Source organism: Desmodus rotundus, chromosome 3, assembly GCF_022682495.2.
Source record: "Desmodus rotundus isolate HL8 chromosome 3, HLdesRot8A.1, whole genome shotgun sequence".
In the NCBI taxonomy this organism is placed as follows: Eukaryota; Metazoa; Chordata; class Mammalia; order Chiroptera; family Phyllostomidae; genus Desmodus; species Desmodus rotundus.
In genome coordinates, this window is record NC_071389.1 from 74,810,573 (window position 1) to 74,832,295 (window position 21,723).

The window sequence follows — 21,723 nt, forward strand, 5'->3', positions numbered from 1 at the left end:
AAATACTCTGTTCCAATGATTTCTACATCAACCACATCACACAGAAAGCTTTTAAAACAATGCACTTATCTTATTAGAAATGTAAATTTAACACCAATTTGACTTCACAGTTTCCTCAGGCCTTATTTGCGCTTGTTTTTTTAGGATAGTTTGAAAAAAGAGATGCTTAGAGAAATGAATTAACTTCTCTTCAACAGTTTGGTTTTCACTGGACTGATAGCTTTTGTAAGAACAACTATGCTTTGAGATATCAAGAAAATTTTTTCTCCTCAGCTCTTAGACATAAACAAAGGAAGAGACTTATCTCAATTTTCTTTAAGGGTTTGTCAGTTTCCATTGGACTAAAACTAACCTCCAATTACATTTTTCTGATTCTTGTAACCTCTTCATCGTAACAAAATAAGAAAGGAAAAAGTTCTGTGGCTCGCAAGCTGGACAGTGATCTGGAAAGCAATCCAGGCACTAACCCGTGTGAACTCACAGCTCTAGGCAGCCACAAAGTTTAAATCCCCATCACAGCCTGAGTGGCTGTCCAATCCGGTGGGTCAAATTCTATTTATCTTCTTAGAAAGCATTTCAGAGCCAGAGATGTATTTCTATACTGTTTCCTGTATCAGACAGTGTATCACCCAGACACGAAAATGTCTCTACCTATGTCTGCAGGCACCCTGTCTACGACTCAGACAGTACCCATTTACTTTGTTAATTGGAAAATGAACTGCAGGTTTTGAAAGATGGCCATCCACTGAGGGGCTTTCCTTTGCCCTGTCTGTGGCTGCGTTTGGAGAATCATGGCTCCTCTGGTTAACAATGACACCTTGAATCCATCTAAGTCCACTCAAAACTCAGAATACTTTTACAGGTACTATTGTATTTATTCTCAAAACATACCTATGACCCAAGAGTAAATTATAAAACTTTCAAACCATGGAGTTAATTAAAACCATTTTCCCCAGATCTACACTTCAGGGTAAATAAGAGAGAAGGAATGGAAATTTGGGAGAAATAAAAACGGACAAATTTTTGTATTTAAGGAGACCCTTTCAAATACAAGGAACATAGTTGGTATGTTCTTTCAAATTAGTGTTTCAGGTTTCTTTGGATAAATTCCCAGAAGTGGAATTGCTGGGTCATAATTTTTAATTTTTTGAGGTAACTTCATACTGCTTCCCACAGTGGCTGCACCAATCTGCATCTGCACCAACAGTGCACTAGAGTTCCCTTAGTCTCAAAACCATAAAAATCCTAGAAGAAAACATAGGCAGTAAAATCTCAGACATTTCTCTTAGCAATGTTTTTTCTGATATATTTCCTCAGGCAAGGGAAACAAAAGAAAAAATAAACAAATGGGACTACATTAAACTAAAAAGGTTTTGCACTGCAAAGGAAACATCAACAAAATGAAAAGACAACCCACTGAATGAGAGAACATATTGCCAATGATACATCTGATAAGGGGTTAATACCCAAAATTTATAAAGAACTTAGATAACTTAACACCAAAAAACAAACAATCCAATTTAGAAAATGGGCAAAAGATCTGAAGAGACACTTCTCCAAAGAGGACACAAAGATGGCCAATAGACATATGAAAAGATGCTCAATGTCATGAATGATGAGAAAAACGCAAATCTAAACCACAATGAGGTATCACCTCATACCTGTCCAAACGGCTATCATCAATAAATCAATAAACAGTAAGAGCTCATTGCAGCATTATTTATAGTACCCAAATTTTGGAAGCAGCCCAAGTGCCCATCTAGATGAGCAGATAAAAAAGCTGTGGTACATTTACACAATGGAATACTACTCGGCCATTAAAAAAAAGAAAAGAAAATCTTACCCTGTACAACAGTATGGATGGACCTGAAAAGCATTATGCTAAGTAATATAAGCCAGTCAGAGAAAGAAAAGTACCATATGATTCCACTCATATGCAGAACCTAGTAAACAAAATGAACCAATAAGTAAAATAGTGACAGACTCATAGATAGAGAGCTGGCTGACAGATGTCCGGTGGAGGGGGGTGGTGGCTAGGTGTGGGGATGGGGTGGAGGGATTGAGTGGGGGTGGGGGGAAGGAGAGAAAAAAATCATGGGCAAGGACAGCAGTGTGGTGACTGCCAGGGTGGAGGAAGGGGACAGAGGGAGGTGAAGGAGAGGTTGGAGGGGACACATGGTGACAGAGGGAGACTTGACTTGGGGTGGTGAACACACACCATAATACAGTGCACAGATGATGTGTAGTAGAATTGTTCACCCGGAACCTGTATAATTTTGTTAAACAGTGTCACCCCAGTAAATTCAATTATAAAAAGAAAAAATACATAGAGATATTCTATTTGAAGGTATGTTTTCCTATAAAATAATTGTGTATATTTTTAAGATGATATAAACAAATAATAATTATAAAATGATTATTGAAATTAGTTCACCTTAGTAAAGCCAATTGTTAAAAAGTAGAGAAAACCCTCCTAACAGAAGAAATTAATTGCCTAATTTAGAAGAGGGAAAGAACAAAATGAAAAGAATATGAAGTTTGGTTCCTGGATGTGCTGTTAATCACTTTAAAATGTTTTATTTCTATTGAATTTGCTAAGGAAAAAAAAAAGGAGACACGGGAAAACCTCCCTCAATGCTCCTTTTTGCCATAAATAATCTTTAAAATCATCTCTTATTCTGAGCTGTTGCCTTTAGCACCTCCGAGTCCTCTGTTTCCTTCTTATCATGTCCAATCTTTTGAAAACTGTAGGATGATTCTCAGACAAGTGTCCTTCACAGTTTCCCAATATGTGATTTTTCTAAACCCAGACAAATTGCTTTCATGTTGTAGAAAATGAGAATAAAACGAGACGTAAGAAAGAGGGAGACTCAGTGCTGGGTCATGCAGAGGGCTTGTTGCAGCACGCCCTGGCTTAGTAAACTCTCAGGCCGTGTTCCTTGGCAAAGGCCTGAATGTGTGTTTTATTCTTCAACAAGAAAATGAAACCTTCCCATGTCCACCTCTGAGGTTTTGTTTCAATTCTAGTCAAATACAGTAGTAGCCTGTTATCTATCCCCTTTTTGCTTCTGAGTATGGAAGCTACTACAGACTGTGGGGGATGTCTTCTGTTCAACCTGTGCCAATCCACTGTGCACTCTTCACTGTGTGTCCTGGAAGCCTGACTTGTGTGGACCACTCTATCAGCAAGCTTCTTGTACTCTAGCTGCCAGTTGGGTTGTCTGGAGAGAACCAATTAGCGTAGACAGGAAATCAGAGAGTAGACAGAAATCAGTGTAGACGACTCCATCAGCAAGCTTCTTGCACTCTCCAAGAAGAGAACCCACTAAAGTAGAGAGGAACTCAGAAAGAGTAAAAGATGGTGGTCAGGTTCATGAGCTCCCTCTCTGCAGTGTCACCACAGGATCACGCTGGCCCTAGACTGAAGGTCACAGCTCCTGTCAAGCATCCCGCTCCACACAGTGCTTCCTTTCAGGGCTCTGGGAACTCTTCCTCTCCTTAGTCATACTGGATTGTACCTTGTGGTTTCTCTATAATCTGAACACACTGTTGTGAATAGGCCCCTTATTAAACTCTGTTCAAATTGCCCAATTTCCTGCCAGGACCTTGACTGACATAGATTGTATTCAACTCTCACTCTGAGAACAAATAAGAGGATGAGCCCATAGCGACGAATCCAAAGTCCACAAAAGGAAATCCACATAGAGGCATCCCAGCTTGAGAAAGCAGTGATCGCCCCAAGCCGGAAAGTATCCAGCCCACTTTTAAAACACTATGCTGTCCTACTGGCTTTTAAAATATAAGTATAACATAATATTTCCTAACAAATCACACATGAAATAATTTTAATAGATGTATTTTAAAATAATTTAGTAGGAATAAATTTTAGGTAGCAAAATATGAAATGCTTATCCTAATAATAATTTTTATAATTCTAGAATATTTATATTCTTTAAACTATTTCAAGGGGAAACATAAGAGAAATCTTGATTCTTTCCGTCCATTTCTTGCTCATTTGTTGGTTGTTGTTTTTTTTAAAGCCTTCATGTTTCTAAATAGGCAGCCATATTCTTAACCCCATTTAAAAACTAGGAAAGCTGGGTTTTGAGGAGATGGCACAACTAACAGTGATGGGACAAACTTCCATCGAAGGTCATCCAACTCCTCCTAGAATTCATAACTCTCAACTTACCTCTGTAAAGCAAACATAAAAATGCTATGACTGAAAGACAGTGTCAAGTAATTCCTGTCAGAAGCATTCCTCTTGCCCATGATGCTGATACACTCACTTCACACTCACATTTTAATAGTCCATTTGGTCCTAATCCAAGACATAGCCCTAAGCTACAGCCCTAAATGAATTCCCCTACACTTTTCATTTCTTCTGGGGAATTGGACTAATTATAGTGACTACTTTGGAGAGAGCAATAGTTTGAAAACATTGCCAGAGGGATACAAAAGTTGTTTTATTTCATAATTAGACACTTCTGTCCCAAGGGCATTTTATAGTCATGGTTTGAAATAACAACCATTATTTTATAATGATTTTCTATTTTTTGCACATAAAAATATTTAGAACATGTTTTTAGCTGAGCTTTATTAGTCATAATGCCAGAAAGCGCCTGGTGTTATGGATGATAGAATTATCTTTGAGGGCTTCCCTTTAGTGTTATTTCTTCCTTACGGTCCACATTCTCTTCATGTTTGGTACTAGAAGTGAAATACGGAGTGGAAATTGAATACTCTATTTGTTGCGGAAGTGACCTGTACACAAGGGTAAAGTGAACCCCACCCATTTGTCTTCCCACGCCTTGCTCCTGGCAAGCATTATCTCTTCTTTGCCACATGTGTAGCTACTTCTGTCTTGGGTAATGCTACATTAACAAGAACCGGAAACGTGGAGGCGATTCAGCAGGCACAGAACTAACAATTCACAAACAATTGACATTAAATAATTCCCTTATTGGGCAATGGGATTCAATTTCTCTCCAGGGGGATATAATAACCACAAGGTTTTCTGCATGCACTGGCATACACATATAATGAACAGAATAATGAATGAAGTCACAGAAACAGAAGGGATTGTCTAATATCTAGGCAATTCTTTAATACAAAACAGGAATCACCTCTATAATATCCGTCAAGTTTCTGCATAAATTCTTTTAGGGACAGGGCACAGGTTACAACACACACCATACTGGTACTCTACGAGAACATTATTCCTTCTGTAGAGACAAATTTCTGTTTCCCCTTCATGTCCGCCCACTTATACCAATTCTTCCTTTTGGTGGGGAGGAGGGGCAGTACATAGGAAAATCCTAATTCTTTTCACACATTACAGCCCTTCAAATGTTTAAAAAATAGTTATCGGGTCCTTTATAATAAAGGGTGCCTTTTTTGCTAGCCAGTACCTATTCTGCCACTTATTCTGGTAATAGCATCTAATTTTACTTTGGCCATACCTTACTCACTGTTAATCCATGTGGTTGGTTACAGGGGTTGGAGGCTCTCACACTGGAAAGGGTATGTGACCCAGTCCTGCCAATAAATGCATACAAATGGCCTGCCACAGTGTGTAGTTTACAACTGGGCATTTGACAAAGCTAAATCATGAGACATAATTCCAGTTGTTTTTACAGAATCTTTCAGAAAGAGAAGTTCTCTTTCTCATATGGGTTGTTAGTTTTAGAATGATGCAAGCTCAAACTTTCAGGCACCACCTCATGGAGAGGTCTTTGCCTGAGAATGAAGCCAAATGAATCAGAGCCAAGAGAAAGAGGAAAGAGATCAGATAATACGGTTTTGATTGAGGGACATCAGTTGAACTTTAAGCCAGGTCTACTCCTGGACTTTTCAGTGACATAGGTCCGTCCATTTCACTTTTTGCATATGTCAGTACAAGTCATTTCCAGCCAGAAGAGTTCTGACTAACAGAGCATTTCGGGGCCTTATGTTCTGAAGGAGCATCACAGTTCCTCCAACTATTCTTTAAATGGAATGTTTTCCCAGCTTTTTACCATCTCAATCAACTTAACATTTGACTTGTTCCAGTGGAAATGAGCTTCACAAACTGCTACCCATAACTAAACCCAAATATGAGATGTGTTCTGAGAAGTGCAGAGAACAGTAAATGTTCTCTGGGTATGATAATTTTATCACTTGAGCTCAATATTCCATAAATAATATCTGGATGGTTAATTTTCTATGTCAATTTGACTAGGCTATGGTACCCAATTTCTTGGTCAAACACCAATCTAGATGTTGCTGTGAAGGATAGACTTTGAGGAAAGCATAGCGTTCTCCTTAAGGAGATCCCCATAAGAAAAAGAAATTCTGACTCCAGACTGCCTTCAGACTCAAGACTGCAACACTGACTTCTACCAGAATGTCCAGCCTGCCTGATTTCAGGCCTGTCGACCCCCTACCCAATTAGTGTGCATAAGTGTGTGTGTTATTGGTTTTCGTTTTCTCTAGGAAACTTTGACTAGTACAAATAAGGACATCATACTCTTCCCTTGTTTGGAGCTCTCAGACAGTGAAGACACTCAATTATTTTACTTGCATGAAGACTCCCCATCTTACACTTGCTCAATTCATTGTTTTAAACTAAGCTTATCATTCTTTACATGTAAGCCTACTACCATGATTTCCATCAATTAAATTCCTTCATTTACCATATTCATTAAGGTTCCCAGTTTGGGACCTACACACATTTGATAAGAAGACTTTGATCTCTTCATCCTAGTAATTAAAAAAATGTTCATTAAACTATAGCTTGTATTGGAGTACTGCTGAACACAACTTGAGGCTCCCATCAGTCAGCATCCTATTGTGTGAGCTCTTTAACCAGTTGCTAATTGACCTAAAAGAATATTACCCAGCCCATATTTCTCTATTTTGCCTACAAGAATATTATAAAAGTTTCCAATAAATCCCTGCAGAAATATAACAAAATACTGTGTTCACAGAATTCTTTCTATATTTTAATATAATAGCCTGTGTAAATTAGTTACTTTAACATATTTTTTTGTTGTTGATGGACTTGTTCTGGTTCTAACTGGTCACTGTTTTCTTTTGTGAAGAGTTCTTATAAACAGAATATTGCCAGAGTAATAACTGCATAGTAATCAGAATAATAGCATAGTAAGCTTAGATCTTATAGTTCTGCTCATTTTAAAAAATACTATCTTCCTCAAAGATGAGCAATATTTTTCCATAATTGCATCTCCAAATTCCTTCATTACCTTGAAAAGTACTTCCTCAGAGAAGTAGCTCCACATATTTGAAGAAGCAAAGTCCTTCACACCTTCTTGAACTTCAGTTAACTTTACTCATGTTACTTTTACTCTGTGCAATTTAAATGTCTTCCTTCTTGGTAAAGAAGACAAAGATAAAATTCAGTTAAGTAAAAGGCAAATAACCAGGAAAAAATACTATAACAGATAAAACAGTCAAATGATATTTATCTTTGTTCTATTAAAAATACATAAAGCATGATACTTAAACCATAGAAACTCCAAAAGATAAGTGAACAAAGGACATAGATATGCATGAAAAAGGAACTGCAACTGGATCATAAAACAAGAAATGTTGTACCTCCATAGTAGTCCAGTAATAAAAGTGAAGATAAACACTTTTAAGTTTGGCCTATAAAATTAACAAAGTGTCTTTTTTTCAATATAATACACAATGTTGATAGTAAAGTTATCACCTATATTTTACATGTATATTATGTAATCACATACATTGATAAAAGAAATATAGCCTACTACTTTTTTGCAAAACTGTATATCAATATTTACTACATCCCCCAAGGTAATATTTTGAAATTCAGGAAAATCTTTGGTTACAAATTTATGATTAAGGATATACACTGCCTATATAAACAAAAATAAGAAACATGAAATAAATTGTGACTTCATTATAATAGGATCCTGTGTAGCCATTAAGACATGATTACTATGAATTTTCTGTAAGAGAAATGCTTATGTTAAAATATTTGGTTTTAAAAAGATAAAATGTGTATATACTATGTAATACAAATCAGCAAAAGTCTGCATTGACTAAAAAAGCCTAAGAAAATACACCAAAATTCATATGGATGTGACTCATTAGATGCTAGTTTCTTACAAAGAGTGTGAATGATTTTTATAAGTGAAAGATTAGCAATAAATTTCATTTTTGAAAGTGAGTTGAAAGGTTCTGTTTTCCTTAAAGTTAACAGAATTTGGGCATATTTTTATAAAAGCCATTTAAATAGTCAAGAAATATAATGAAAGTAATCACGTTCTTAGAATATGAAAGGGAGAAAGAGAGTGAGGCAGTCAAATCACGCGTGGCGTGATCTGTGAGACCTAAGAAGAGCCCTCCCCTGTCCACCACCACCACCCAGCAAAACACTTCCCCAGCCCTGTTCTGCCATAGGTTCCTTCCAGCCATAATTAAAGGCATTGTAATGACTCCTCAAAAGGTTACCACTCAAGCTCTTCAGTCATGAATTAATGGTTAAATCACAATGAATTGGTAGCAAAGCCTTCAGCATGTAATACTTTAGCATTATTCCAGTTATAAAATGACATAAGAGGCTCAATCTTTCGAAATGTAGAAATACACAGGATGAGGTGAGGAAAATAGCAATTCTACATAGAAGGAAGAGAGAAATTAGGATTGTACTGTGACCCAATGTCTAATACTTATTAATAAAATTACACTGACAGTGAGAAAACTGAAACCCAGATACCATGCATTTTTAAATAAATGCAATTTTTAAATGGTAACGATGCATGACATATTGCTTTGAGTGATTCAAAATTGGCTTCTAAGTTATTTTCTATAACAAATATACAGGATTCTCGAGTGAGATGCCTTTGTTCTCATAGTGTTTTTCATGGCCTTTAAATGTCTTTGTCCATAAAGGTTTATTTTTTTAAATGTAAATATTAGCCTCTACAATAATAGGTCATCTGACAATACATTCCTGTTGATGAGATATGGCAAGTATAAAACATCACCTTTGAAGTGTTACTGCCTTAAAAATTTGTTTATCTTGATGCTAATCCTAGGGAAACAGTCAAATCCAAATTCATCCAAGCAATTGGACATGACTCTTCAAAACTGCCAGTGTTGAAAAAAGAGTCTAAAAAACATGAAAGAAGAATCATTACAGATTTAAAAAGCACTAAATACACATGAAAACTAAATGCAAAATGTGATCCTTACTCAGACTATCACATTGAAAAGAGAAAAACTAAAGGACATTACAAGGAAAGTTGAAAATATAAATATTGACTGAACATATAGTATCAATCATAATAATAAATATAAAAATATACAATATAGAGTAAAATGATACAATAATATGTCAATGTTACATTGAGATAATTTCTTCTGCTTACATAAAAGAAAGCCTTTGTTCTTAAAAACACATCCTATTTAAGAGTGATGTTTCTAGCTTCTTTTCAAATGTCTTAGAAAAAAGAAAAATAAAGTAAAAAAAAAGGTATAGATATCCACATGCATACCTACATACATCTACGTGCAGGAGAGAGACAGAGAGAGAGAGACAGGGAGGGAAACCAAGGTGACTAAATGTTAACGAATGATGAAAATTGTACTGGTATATTGGTGATCATAATATTAACCATAGTATTTCTTTTAATTTTTCTATAGAGTTTTTCAAAATAAGTTTGGAAGAAAGACAGGCAAAACAAATTTATAACCCCATGACCAAATGGGGGAACTTGGAAGGCCAAAGACTTTCACACACAGCTCTGACAAATGCACGTTGGTGTCTCTGGGCAAGTGCCCTAACTTCTGCGAAATGAGATGGATGAATGAAATGATCTCCGAGGCTCCTTTCTGAACTATGAGTAAGTGCTTGGGAATAAAAATAGTCACATGTCCATGCATGTGAATGTATGTTGACACATGCAGATAGCATAATAAAAGTGCTATTCCTTTTCATAAAATTACTCTTGGGAATTTTGTAATTCATAAATATTCCTCCTCGGCATCTTAGTTAACTGTATGTGTTTAGTGATATTAACCTACTTGGCACTAAAATTGTGTTTCTTGTTACAAGAATAAGACCTTTTATCTACCTTTAAAAAAAGGATTCTATACAAAACAACAAGAAAGGAAGGAGAAATCAAGAGAAAAATGATAAGAGAATAAAAGAGGAGGGAAGGAAGAAAAGAGAGAGGGGGAAGAAAGAAAAAGAAGGGGAGCGATGAAGGAAGGAAGGGTGGAGGGAGGGAGGGAAGGCTTCAAAGAACAACATTTTTAAACACCAGATCTAGGTTATAAAACGAGAGTTGAGATTTCTACGTAGTGGTACATTGTGATCTCTAATTGGTTCTGGAAGTGGGACCAGCAGCCACTCCACTGACCCAGGAACGCGCATATCTAACACATGTATGAAGCTCTGTGGGTTCTGCTAGGAAGCAAAGAAACCAGCAAACAGAAGCAAGGGTGGGTAGTAGTCCTGAGAAAGACAGTAGATCAGTTTTTAAAAACTGTATGTATAACACTTCCAAAGCTTCACCTGATGGACGATTTTCCAAGATTAGAAAAACTTCTAAGGTCAATGAGAAGTAGACCATTTTGACCAATACTCTTGAGCTTAAAAAAAAAAGGAGCAAAACAAAAGAAGAAACTTCCAAATTGAATGCATGTATTTTGTATTTTGAGATTTCTATATATTTAAAAAGTGCAAGAGAGCTACACAAAACCAGTATGCTCAAAAAGTTATAAGAAAGTTTAGAAGCCACTCTAAGTCAATTTTGTACCCTTTTGTATATTCTAACTTTTTTGACAATACACTTTTTATTGCTGCACATTCTGATATTTTACCATGGCCATGGGTTACCTTTATAAACAAATTTAAATCCTTAAAGGGATGAAAGAAAAAAACTCCCTGTAAAATGGCATTATTACTTACCTTTGTTTGACATGAAGATATTTCCAGGACTATCATAAATTAAGTTGATAAATACATTGACACTTGTAAAGTGATTCTGTAACTGGAAATTTTTGGAACAGAGAGACTCTGATAAACAACGTGGGAGTGCGGTCATTCTTCCCTTCATGGGGTCGGCTCTCTGTTTACTTTCCACTATCTTGGTGACCTGAGTTGGAGTTGACAGGAACCCACCGAAGAACTTCATTTTTTTTAAATTCCAACACATGGACACTTGACCTTATCATTAGCAAGAAGAGAAATGATTGTATCAAAATAAAATGTTACTCTATCTTGCTTCCCCATCAAGAGGAGCCAAGCTTACCCTCTCCTAAACTCACACTCTTTATTCTGCCATTTCCTTCATCTGTACAATGGGGAAAAAATGCCCAAAAAACAATCTTAACCCACACACATTGACAGCATGTCTTCAGCAATATCTCAAATGCAGTATGGATGAGGATTTACACTGTAACAGTGACAGCATTCCACATATGTTGGAATGGAGCACACAGACCCAGAAGTTAAGCTTGCTGAGGCAGCTTTCTGTTTAAGCTTATAGTTCTTCATTTGGCCCAACATGGAACCCAGAATCTTGCCTGCAACAGCCAAAAAGAGTCCACCCAGACTGGGGACTCGACAACACTGAATTTTAGTAAGACAAGAGGATATGTTAACATCAGCACTCTAAGACCCCACGCACACACTAATATGAAGCAACCAGAGGAACTGTACAATGTTTCCTAACCTGGATATCCGGTTGTCTCCTCTTCTCCAACCAGAATTCTTCGAGAGTGTGCATGTCTTTATCTTGCTCTGCAACCTTTTCTGCATGCTCGCCCCAAGGAGTTCTCCCAAATGCTCAGGCTTTTCATCCACAAAGGCTGGCACTCATTTCAAATCTTGAGTTTTTATTAATCGGTTTCTCCAAGATGGTGTTCTCCCATCAATAGGCCGTGCAAAATATGCCAATGCGCACCGTGCTGCCTGCTCCCTTCACTTATAGACAGGAAGGACCGCTTGGTGCTGCAGCTCTCTCATGCACATTTCTACACCTACTGGCCCCCCCCTACCATGATCCCTATTCTGCATGGCGTCGAGAGGATTGTAACACCCTTTGGCTGGAAATCACAACTTCTTATTTGAACGTCACTGAGTGATACCATGACTGTGCCTGGGTAATATGCCTCCCACAGCAGCAGCAGTCTGAGAATGTTACTTGAGAGCACCACCTAACACATGGGGGCTACACTGGCAAACTCCCCAGCCCAAGCTGCTGCGGGAACCATTTCTTGTGGCATGTGGGCTGATTGATAACCACGTGCATCCTGATCATCCTCTTACTTTCCTGAGCCTTCTCCCATGTCCACTGACCTTCCTATCAGCTCAGGTACTAGAAGCTTGGCATCTTGACAGAGTATAACTATATAACCACTTTAAACAGAACTAAAGCACTGATGTGACTAACATCACAAGAACCCACAGCCCAGCACTTCCTCACTCCTTAAATTCTCCATGAAACATGTTGTCTCACCCTACACAGGAAAACACTAGTCACATCTGGTTTAAGTCATCATTCTCATATCACTTCTGTACAAAAAGCAAATTATGGAATGTCTCCCTGCCACCCACCAGTGTCCTCTGGCACATCTCCAACAAGTAGAATTTAACACCAAAATACAGACAGTGTTGAAGGAAGAAGAAACCCGGTGGCCCTTCCTGTAGTAAGCAGTCAGCGGTGGAGCCAGCACAAAGGGACCCACAGAGAGGGAGAGAGTTACAACTCAATGGAGAAATCTTTCCTAGCTGGGCAGTGGTGCTAGCAGTTCTGAACTATAAGAGTTTATGTAATCAAAATATTTGGAGCAGTTTGGGGAAAGTAAGCAGTAACTATAACCAATTGCCAAACCAATAGACATAGTTCTGAATAACTGCTCCACTTAGACAGCCAGAGCCAAATCCTCATCAAAGTCAAGGGGAATTTTAACTAAGGCCAGAGCAGAGGCCATTGGCTGGGTTGCAACAGAATCATTACACCTTCAGGGTTTTCATATGGTGTGATATGTTCTGAATTTTTTTCTTTTAATATAGAAACTACACAGAAAAAAAAGCCATCTATCTGTAATCAAGATTCTGATAGGCTTTGTGAAATAATATTGCATAAAGGCTATAGCTAAGTCTCATTCACTGCTGTGCTTTCCCTTCAATTTTTGTTTACTTGCTGGATTGTTTGGCCATTTGCATCTAACTTAGACTAAGGAAAGAGAAAGAGGCAGAACTTTTAGAATTAGATAAACCCTTTTGTCCTTAATCCTAAAGATCTTTCTTTTTGATAAGTTGTTTTCCAGCTTAAAATTAGGTCTCCAATGAATATGCCTGTCATTATTTTAAAAATAATAATAATTGGCTGTTAAGGAATAAATAGCATAAAGCATGTATATTTATTCCTCTGCCTTCCCTTCAACTCAATGGCTATTAAAGGGCAATGATAGTCCCCTGAAGCAGGGGTTCTTTTAGCTGCACCAGAAAATTCATTTAAAAACCTAAACAAGCTAGCTGCAGCCATATCTTTGTTTGGCAACTTGAGTATTCTCTTCACTTAGTCCTGCTCATAGCAACACACAAAGGATTACTCTGCAGTCAGGGATAATAGCTGATCCCATAATCTGGCACTAACACTTAGAAAGATTAATTACCCTATTAAAATCTTAGACATTACTAAGAAAATCTTTCTATAAACCTTTTAACTCACAACAAATGCAGCCTCCTTGGTGCCTTCAGTTTGTTATACCAAACAGGCCCTCACCCTCCCACACTAGTTCACCATTGTTTCCTACATCTCCAGGAAGATCCAGGTGCACACACACGAAAGCGCACACACCTGCAAACCCCTCGCAGCAACATAGAGTCAGAGTTCTTCCTGATATAAAGGTGTAAAGTGGGAGTGTGGTCAGAAAAGATAAAGTTAAAACTCCTCCCATCTATAAACTGGCTGCTCTGGAGATTAATCAGCAGGGAAACAACTTGGAGATTCAAAGGCGGCTGCTATGTCAGCAACCAGACACCTAAGAAGATTCAGGTTGTAATCCTCACACAAATTATCCTCACTCAGTGTGTAAAATGATGAAGACGGTTGAGTTCTCCATGTGTAGTATTAAAGTTTCCCTTTGGAGTATAAAACTAACGATGAGACTTTAGGGCTCCCCCTGTGTTTTTTTATCTCCACCCTTGCTGTCTACCTACCATGGTTCCTTTCTTCTCCTTGTCACTCTTGAGAAGAGAGCTCATTGGGTTCAAGACATAAATATAATCAAATGGAAAAGGAAGTAGAGGCCCAAGTGAAGAGGTTACAAGTCATTTATAAAATGAACAAAGAAAACACGTAACCACATCCATATCTCCTATCAATTAAGATGTTTCACTACATCATCAAAACACCTTCAAATGTTGTCCTCAGAAAAACGCTGGGATACTGTTGATTGTAAATTTGCTCAGAGCATGACACATTGTGTTAATTCCAGCTCCAGAAGAATTGGCTGCCTGGGCTATGTAACTTGAGTTATCTAATTAGCCTAAGCCTCAAATGCCTCACCAATAAAATGGCAATGACAGTGATAGAGATGCATCAGCGTATTATGGGACTAAATGAGGAAGTGTATGGCATGCCTATACAGCACCTAATACATTGTTAGTGCTCAGAAAATGTTAGCTGTCCCTGTAATTATCAGCTAGCTACTCATAGAGTGATAGCAGAATAATAGAGCAGGCAGGCAGAAAACTTGGAAAGAAAAGAGCAGTGATCCCTTCCACCAAGAACGTACTTTCTTCCAAGGAACCGCAGTTGTGTGGATGCGGGTAGACTTTTTACACGGGGACAAGTTCTTCCAGCATTTTTACCTGCTCGTTCAGAGACAGTAGGGTGCATCAGTCCTTTCAGCAGAACCTGCCTTAGGCACTTAACCTTTCATTGCTTGGGCACCCCAAGACAAAAAAAAAATGGCCCAAATGAAAGAACAGATCAAAGCTCCAGAAAAAATACAACTAAGCCACGAAGAGATAACCAGCCTATCAGATGCACAGTTCAAAACACTGGTAATCAGGATGCTCACAGAATTGGTTGAATTTGGTTGCAAATTAGATGAAAAAATGAAGGCTATGCTGAGTGAAATAAAGGAAACTGTACAGGGAACCAACAGTGACGGGAAGGAAACCAGGACTCAAATCAATGGTGCGGACCAGAAGGAAGAAAGAAACATCCAACCAGAAAAGAATGAAGAAACAAGAATTCAAAAAAATGACAAGAGGCTTAGGAACCTCCAGGACATCTTGAAACGTTCCAACATCTGAATCATAGGGGTACTAGAAGGAGAAGAGGAAGAACAAAAAATTGAAAACTTATTTGAACAAATAATCAAGGAGAACTTTCCCAATGTGGCAAAGAAAATAGACTTCCGGGAAGTCCAGGAAGCTCAGAGAGTCCCAAAGAAGCTTGACCCAAGGAGGAACACAACAAGACACATCATAAATACATTACCCAAGATTAAACAGAAGGAGAGAATCTTAGAAGCCACAAGAGAAAAGGAGACAGTTACCTACAAAGGAGTTCCTATAGGACTGTTAGCTGCTTTCTCAAAAGAAACATTGCAGGCAAGAAGGGGCTGGCAAGAAGTATTCCAAGTCATGAAAGGCAAGGACCTACATCCAAGATTGCTCTATCCAGCAAAGCTTTCATTTAGAATGGAAGGGCACTTTATCTGGGAAGATAAAGTGCTTCCTAGATAAAGTCAAGTGAAAGGAGTTCATCATCACCAAGCCCTTATTATATGAAATGTTAAAGGGATTCATCTAAGAAAAAGAAGATCAAAAATATGAACAGTAAAAATGACAGCAAACTCACAGTTATTAACAACCACACCTAAAACAAAAACAAAAGCAAACTAAGCAAACAACTAGAACAGGAAAGAATCACAGAAATAGAGATCACATGGAGGGTTATCAGCAGGGGAGTGGGAGAGGGAGAGAGGGGGAAAAGGTACAGAGAATAAGTAGCATAAATGGTAGGTAGAAGATAGACAGGGGGAGGTTAAGAATAATATAGGAAATGTAGAAGCCAAAGAACTTATATGTATGACCCATGGACATGAACTAAAGGGGGGGAATGTAGGTGGGAGGGGGTGTGCAGGATGGAGGGGAATAGAGGGGGGAAAATGGGACAACTAATAGCATAGTCAATAAAATATATTATTAAAAAAAGAATAATAGAGCAGTCTGATGTCCAAATGAGGAGGGACTTTAAAACTAACCAGTCACTTGCCCCTTAAAGCTAGTGAGTAGATCTTGTTCATTTGCTTTTCCTAAGCAAAGTTTTAACAAACTCAATGACAGAAACATACATGGATACTAATGAATGGGGGAGGGGAAATTGTTTACACAACTGGTAGAAATGGAACACTCAAAGACACAGTTCACTTCCCATACTCTATCATCCCAACCACCCAATAAGTAGATTACGTTATCTATTTTTCCTGCTGCCATTTTTTGGCTTTAGTTTCACCTTCTGTCTCAAAGACTACAAAGTGTAAAGACTTACTTTTTTAATTGCAAATGAGAAGTATAAATATATCTAGCTTTCAGGAATGAGTAGAACTGCTCCAAGTAGTACAAGCAGTTCCAGAGAAAGAGTTCTTTGCATTACCAGGTTAGCAATGGGAAAGTTGGCTTTTGCAAAATTGCCCCCCAAAATGTGCAGTCATAAATGGTATAAATAATATAAGCATGAGGACTTTCTTTGTAGTCAACAAAGTTACTACAAAACAAAAACAAAAAAGGTCGAGAGCTTTGTGCTGGTTCTTGATGAATATGGAACTGTAGGTCCAGGTCCCCCACAAAACATTTCTCTCCGGATGGCTGAAGAGCTGAAGTTAGTGCTTTATCCTGCTAAGAGTAATCAAATTCAGTGTTTATCATGTGGCAATCTTGCTATTTAGACACTGGAAGAAAACTTCAGATGATTAAAATAAGGTTCTGTATGTAAGTACTCCGGATGTTCAAAATTCTCCTTCTGTTCTCTGGTTTTCCAATGCTTAATTTCACAGGTGTTACTATCTACCAGTCTCACATAACAGAAACTGTTACATAAAATATATGCAAACAAAAATGAGTGCTCCAAGCTTTCCAATTCCAAGTAAGAATGAAATCCAAGTGACATGAAGGGGAGAGGGACACTTGGCACCAAATCCCCCAAAATGTACAACATTTTTCTAAAGACATCCACATAGAGTTCTGGTTAAGATGTCAGAATAGGCAGACATGGTTTGCTTCTTCACACAACCACATCAAAATTATAACTAAACTATAGAACAACTATTACTCAGAACTGTCAAAAATTGAGTTGAATGAAGTCTGACAACTATGGAATTAAAGAAACCACAGACTGGTAGGAGGGGCACAGACATGGAACAGACTGATCCTTCACCCATGTGTGATGGATAAAAATTCAGAAGGGATATCTTGGGAGTGAAGAGCCCCAGCTCCACATCAGGTCCCCCAGCCCAGGGTTCCAATGCCAGGAAGATAAGTCCCCACAACGTCTGGCTGTAAAAACCAGTGGGGATTGAGTTGGTGGAAGAAACTGCTGGAGCCTCAAGCAGTTCTTCTTAAAGAACCCACACACAGACTCACCTACTCAGACTCACTGACTCTGAGCTACAGCACCAGGATAGCAGCATGAAAGGCACCAATGGCATACTGGGAGAAACTGCATCAAGGTGAGCAGAGGCCATTGTCCCTTTTCTAAACCCTCCCCACACAGAGCCAGCAAGTTGGTGCCATATCTGGGACTCCATCAACCTGGCTAACACTGTTTGATCTAACTTGGAGATCCCTAGAGACCAAGACATGGAGTCAAAGAAGCTCTCCCTAACACATAAAAACATATACAGGGAGACTGCAAAAACAAGGAGATAAAGAAACATGGCCCAAATGAAAGATCAAAACTCCATAAAAAGAGGTAAAGAAAATGGAGATAAGCAATCTATCAGATGCAGAGTTCAAAAAATTGGATTCAAAGGATGCTCTTATAAAGATGCTCAAAGAACTTAGTGAGGACCTCAACAGCATAAAACAGATCCGGTCAGAAATGAAGAATTCACTAAGTGAAATAAAGAACAATTTACAGGGAAACAACAGTAGAGTGGATGAACCAAGAATCAAGTCAATAATTTGGAACATAAGGAAGAAAAAACAACTGATCAGAACAAGAAGAAGAAAAAAAAAAAAAAACAAGGATAATATAAGCAGCCTCTGGGACAACTTCAAGCAGTCCAACACTCACATCATAGGGGTCCCAAAAGGAGAAGAGATAGAGGAAAAACTTGGAAATCTATTTGAAAAAATAATGAAAGAAAACTTCCCTAATTTGTTGAAAGAAATGGGTATACAAGTCCAGGAAGTACAGAGAGTCCAAACAAGATGAAAAGAGGCCCACTCCAAGATACATCATCATTAAAATGTCAAAGGTTAAAGATAAAGAGAGAATCTTAAAAGCAGCAGGAGAAATGAAGTTAGTTACCTACAGGGGAGTTCCCATAAGACTGTCAGATGATTTCTCAAAAGAAACTTTGCAGGCTAGAAGGGATTGGCAGGAAATATTCAAAGTCATGAAAAGGAAGGACCTACAGCCAAGATTGCTCTACCCAGCAAAGGTATCATTTAGAATGGAAGGGCAGATAAAGAGCTTCCCAGACAAGAAAAAACTAAAGGAGTTCATCATCACTAAACCATTATTATATAAAATGTTAAAGGGACTTACTTAAAAAAAAAGATCAAAACTCTGAACAATAAAATGGCAATAAATACATATCTATCAATGACTGAATCTAAAAAACAAACTAAGCCCACAAGAAGTACAGAGACAAAATCATGGATACAGAGAGCATTTTAATGGTTGCTATGTAGGAGGGGGTTATGGGGGAATGAGTGAAGAGGTGAGGGGATTAAGTACAAATAGGTAGTCAGAGAACAGCCATGGGATGCAAAGTACAGTATAGGAAATGGAGAAGCCAAAGAACCTATATGCATGATCCATGGACATGAACAACAGAGGGGGGATTGCCTGAGGGAATGGGGGATGCTAGGTAGAGGAGGGCAAAGGGGGAAAAATGGAGACAACTGTAACTGCACAATCAATAAAATATAAATTAAAAAGAATTTAAAAATAATCAACATAAAAATAAAGAAAGACATCCACATCGCCACTTTTCTGAAATATATTTCTAAGAATAGGCTTGAATTCCAAACTTTAAATAAGGACACCGTTCCACAAAGCCAGGCTTACCAATGTGATCAGCTCTGGTCAAAAATGTCTGAATGAAACATCTATAAACATTTACAGAAGCCAGAAAAGGTAAATGACCTCTGATCACTCCGCTGTATAGATTTGCTTTCAACTTGTGGGTCAGAAATCAGACCTGTTCTTGGGAAAAACTCCTGTTTAAATGCTTCAAAATTTATCATGAGCACATGTCAACATGTTCAGGGTTACAAGGACAAAATGCCTACACCCCGCCTATGAAGTATATTAGACCTTCCATAAAGCAGTTTGGGGCAACAGCAAGGAGAATGAGTTTCGAACACCCAGACTTCCTCCTTCCTGAGTCTTCCTTTACCTCTCAAGACTTCCTTTGAAACATGAAAACTGTGGTAAGCAGTGAGAAAGTGTTTTCACCCTGACTGTAAAGAAAGCTCTCCTACTTTCCTGAATCCTTTCACCGCCTGGAAAGTTCCCAATGCCAGCAAAATTAACTCTGCAAAGATCAACTTCTAACACATTTACTCACTTCCGAGTCATTAGAGCACAGGCATATAGAGCTGCAGGAGATTTGGGGGGCATATGACACAACTGGGGTATCAGTTTTATTTTATTTACCAACACCACTCACTTGGCAACGGCTTCATGGCCGGCAGTGTTGGGACAAATTCTGAGCAGCAGGGAAGTGTGCTGAATCTACTAGCCGCGCTTTCCTGGGTCACCGGAGGAGGGATTAGCAGCTTGCTTGTACTTACTTGCCATCCTTGACCTAATTCAATACTTTCATTTTAAAGAAAAGGAAACTGAGTCTGGGGGCTGCACAGACTTTTCCAAGATTGTGCTGTTCTAGTGGTAGGTCTTTCAACTCTAACTCTAGTGGAGTCTCACAGCACCAAGGTATTTATTAGTCATTTTTTTCTTTAGTTCTTTAGTACTAGAAACTGATGTGTATGATGGGCTTCCGTGTGTCTAATCTGCCAGCCAAATCCTCAAAGTTTTGAAATTTGCATTATAGTGCTGCTGTAAAGTTACATAATATAATAATAGTTACAATCACTATCATAATAATAATTATTATTATTATACTCAATAACCCTTCCTATGTGCTAGGCATGGTCCTATCTAAGAGTTAACTCATTTCATCATCCCAGCACTGTCATTTTACAGATGAGAAAACTGAGGAGGTACAGTGTTTACGTAAATTTACCAAGGTCAAGCAGAGCCAGGAAATGGTGGAACCGGGTTTAAATGCAGACTGGATCCAGAGTTCATGCTGCTACCTACTGCACTATCCCTTACCTAAGCTTCAGGGCAGGAGGCTTTATTATACACCTAAATGTTGCTGGTAGTCAATTCAAATATGATGCTTAACCAAAGACAATGCCATAAAGGGCAACCTCCATGCTAACAAGAGCGTTTCCTTCCCGTGGTCACTGAATATGGCCTCTTACGTACATAGCCTGCATTTCTCAAACAGTTTCTGTAATGTTTTCCAACTCCAGCAAACCATTCTTAACCTATGCATAACCTCTTGCCCACAGCAGACTGGCTGGGACCCAGAACAGCCCTGAGCCCACCTTCTTCCCACACCCTCTATTGGAAGAGAAGTGAGCTTGCTTCTAGAACCTCTGTTGCCAAGTGTATTCCTGTCTACAGGCAAGAAGAGGACAGGGCAGGAAGAGAGGTCATGGAACAAAGGGTATTAAAACGGAGTCATCATAAGAGGAAACAAGGCAGGGGCTTCGGATACTTCCAAGACCACCTCCGAGCATTACTCCCACCCATGCTTCTCACTGCCCTCATTACAGCCATGAACACCAGGCAGTGTATTGGGTGCTAAAAACAAAATGATGACTAAGCTACTCTTCTTGCAGTCAAGGAGATTGACACCAAGTAAGTTACTTAACCTTCCTCAGCTGCAGGTCTTTAGCTATAAATAAGCAAAATGCATATTCCAAAGGTTATTACAGACTAGAAAAATTTTGAAATTATTAACAGTGCCTAACAAATAGGGGGTGCTAAGTAAATGTTAGCTTTCTTCCTTTCCTAGTCCTCACCCCTAATCTCTTCTGCAATCAGGGTTTTCTTTTTTTTTAATTCTTGAATTTAATATTTATTATATACAAACATGTTTTTTAATATTGATAATATTTCATCTGAATCTTAAATAAGTACAATAATATTCCAGAAAGAGAAAAAGAGTATATTCTAAACTATGAGTATATAAACTCTCACATATAATTTGGGTAGTTTTTTCTTTTTCTTTTTTGATAACCATTCTAATATTTATATTTTTTATTGTTGTTCTGGTACAGTTGTCTCCATTTTCTCCCCACCATTCCCCCCAACCCCAGCCATCCCCACTTCCCACTCTCGACCCCACCCCTCCTTGGCTTTGTCCATGTGTCCTCCATAGTTGTTCCTGAAAACTCTTCCCCCTCTTCCCCCTAATACCTCC